The sequence below is a fragment of the Cebus imitator genome, unplaced genomic scaffold (genome assembly GCF_001604975.1).
Source record: "Cebus imitator isolate Cc_AM_T3 unplaced genomic scaffold, Cebus_imitator-1.0 Scaffold471, whole genome shotgun sequence".
NCBI lineage: Eukaryota > Metazoa > Chordata > Mammalia > Primates > Cebidae > Cebus > Cebus imitator.
This window is the reverse complement of record NW_016107786.1, coordinates 944,936-948,299: the sequence shown is the minus strand read 5'-3', so window position 1 is coordinate 948,299 and position 3,364 is coordinate 944,936. Positions and strand designations below refer to the sequence as shown.

The 3,364-nt window shown below is 38.0% G+C and overlaps 1 pseudogene; it reads left to right on the top strand.

Moving 5' to 3' along the window:
- The first annotated feature begins 565 nt into the window (after nucleotides 1–565).
- Nucleotides 566–913, top strand: LOC108291894 (annotated as a pseudogene).
- The last annotated feature ends 2,451 nt before the right edge of the window (nucleotides 914–3,364 follow it).

Below are 3,364 nucleotides of genomic sequence, written 5' to 3'. Positions count from 1 at the left end.
CTATGGGACATCCAAAGATGTCCCATAATGTGTGGGCCAAAGGAGGTTGGCACTGATTCTGTATAGGGGTGGGACAGAATGTGGCGCTGCTCTCACCTTGTTTTACTTTGTTGTTGGGGCCTCCAAAAGGCTGAACTGGGTAAAGGTAGATTTTAAGATTAATGTAAGTGGAATATATATATGTGGATTTCATCATTTTAAGATGTAACAGAAATACTTCTTCATTTCAACTTGAGATTCAATCCCTAAATCCCCTAAGGGAGAGAGTATTATATTTTAACAAAATGCCATGTAACTACACAATTAACATAAGGCTTTGAATAGGCTACTAGTTGTGGATTTGACCTGCCCATGAAGATTCACCCACAAAAGTGACAACCATATTAGTTCTCTGTGATAAGTGCCTCACTGTCACTATAAGCAACTGATCACTGCTGTCAGAGAACAACATATGTTCCAAGCTAGGGTAACTATACTTTCTGTCCTAGAAATTAAGAATCAGATTCTTTCCACCATCTCGAAGCCTGTGGAGGCCTGTTGGGAACAGGACTTCTAAAAGGCAAAGATGTCTGGAAGGTTGTGGTCCAAGGCCATTTTTGCTGGCTATAAGTGGGGTCTCTAGAACTAAAGGGAACATACATTTCTTCTTAAAATTGAAGGTGTTTATGCCTGAGATGAAACTGAATTCTGTTTGGGCAAGGAATGTGCTTATGTATACAAAGGGAAGAACACAGTAACTCCTGGCGGTAAACCAAACAAGATCATAATAATAATCTGGGGAAAGGTAATTCAGGCCCATGGAAACAGTGGCATGGTTCGTTCTAAATTCCAAAGTAATCTTCCTGTTAAGGCCATTGGACACAAAATTCGTGTGATGCTGTATCCCTCAAGGATTTATAATAATGAAAAGTAAATTTAAAAAGTGGATTTGTGCTTTTGTTAAAAAAAAAAAAAAAAGAATCAAGATTCAGAAAAGGATAGAAATTCTCCTTGTCTGGCTTAAACTGAGGGTGTGGAAATTCACGGCCTATGGAGGGGTGACACTGAGCACAGAGAAACAGAGATAGTTGAGGAAAGAAAAAGAGAGTAAAATACATGAACAGGGAGAAGATGTCCTGAGAGACGATATGCTATCATATATTGGGAGAGAAACAGAGAGAAAAGGGAAACTACCTTTGTTCTTCAGGTCAGAGTTTCTGTTTCCTGCTGCTGGGATTCTAAGTACTATATGTGTTTTAAAAATTTGCTTCAGCTCATTTCAAGTGAGACTCTTTTATTTACCCTAAAAGGAGCTTGACTGTTCCAGGTTTCAGAAATAGGAACTCTCTAGATGAATGCTGTCAAAGTTTTCAGCTTCACTCTGACACCTCTGGGCATTCATCTAAGCTCTCTCAGAAAAGCTTAAAAACTTTTTTTAAAGGCTAATGGCTGGGAGTTGAACTAGGTGACTTCTAAGAGCCCCCTCAACCATGCAATTCTAGAGTGCTTTGCCACATAGTTACAGAGATTTTTATACCTTAGAAGGGGGTACATTGAGCATTATCTTAGAGAAAAAAGGCTTATTTTCACACAAAACCTATAATGAATATTCATGGCAGCATTATTAATAATGCCCAAAAAACAAGACACAGAACAAACATCCTTCAACAAGTAAATAATTAAACCATGGTCCATATGATGCAATACTACTCATTAATAAACAATAAAAAATATTATTATTATTGAAATTATTATTTTCAACTTTTAGGTTCAGGTACATGTACAGGTTTGGTTTTTGGGCTATTATATGATGCTGAGGTTTGGGGTATAATTGATTCCGTCACTTAAGTACTGACCAGAGTACCTAACAGATAGTTTTTAAACCCTTGTACCCCTCCCACTCCACCCTAATAGTCCTCAGTTTCTGTTGCTGCCATCTTTATATCCATGAGGATCCAATGTTTAGCTCCCACTTGCAGGTGAGAACATGTGGTATTAGGTTTTCTGTTCCTGTGTTAATTCACTTAGGATAATGGCCTCCAGCTGCATCCATGTTGCTACAAACGTTATGACTTTTGTTCCTTCTTATGGCTGTCTAGTATTCCATGGTGTATGTGTGCCACATTTTCTTGATCCAATATGCCATTGATGGGCACCTAGGTTGATCCCATGTCTCTGCTATTGTGAATAGTGCTGCATTGAACATGAAAGTGTATATGTCTTTTTTGCAGAAAGATTTGTTTTCTTTTGGATATATACCCTTTTCTCCTAAGAGCACTTCTTCACTTCAATAAACCACATACATCCAAAACTCTGTCTCAAGCTTGCCTACTAGGAAATCTTATATAAGACAGAAGCTTGGCAGTGGCCAACCAGTTACTTAGTTTTTTTTTTTTTTTTAAAGGAATAACTAACTGATTAACATTAATTTCATAAAAATACCTGCTCTGCTTTTCAGATGCTTAAAATGACCAAAAAGAGATATTTGCCAAAAACTGATGCTATCCAACAAGTAAGTTCACCTGAACAGACTGACTCAGACACAGGTATTAAATCTCTGTGCCTGGGGCCATGGGAAGGTTATGTTAAACCCCCAGATTCCAGTTTCACAAGATATTTCCTACAAAACAGAACTCAGCAAACTAGGGCCCATGGGCCAAATCTGGCCTGCAGCCCATGTTTGTATAACCCATGAGCTAAGAATATGTTTTATATAAAACATATATTTATAAAACATATATATGAGCTAAGAATATGTTTATATATGTTATATATATATATGTATATATATGTATGTGTGTATATATGTATACACATATATACATATTCTTCGCTCATGGGTTATACATTTTTTTTTTTTTGAGATGGAATCTTGCTCTTGTCACCCAGGCTGGAGTGCAATGGCATGATCTCAGCTCACTGCAACCTCTGCCTCCTGGGTTCAAGCTATTCTCCTGCCTTAGTCTCCTGAATAGCTGTGATTATAGGCACCTGTCACCATGCCCCGCTAATTTTTCTATGTTTAGTAGAGGGTTTTGCCATGTTGGCTAGGCTGGTCTTGAACTCCTGACCTTGTGATCCTCCCACCTTGGCCTCCCAAAGTGCTGGGATTACAGGCATGAGCTATCGTGCCTGGCCTGGTTTTATATTTTTAAATAGCTGAAAGAAAAAATAAAATAAGAATATCTGTGGCATGTGAAAATTACATGCAATTCAGATGTCAGCATCCATAAATACAGTTTTATTGAAAGCCAACCATAACCATTTGTTTACATTTTGTCTGTGGCTCCTTTCAAGCTAAAGCAGCAAAGTGGAGTAGTTGACTCAGAGATCATGTGGCCTGCAGAGCTTAAAGTATTTACCACAGTATTTGCCTTTACAGAAA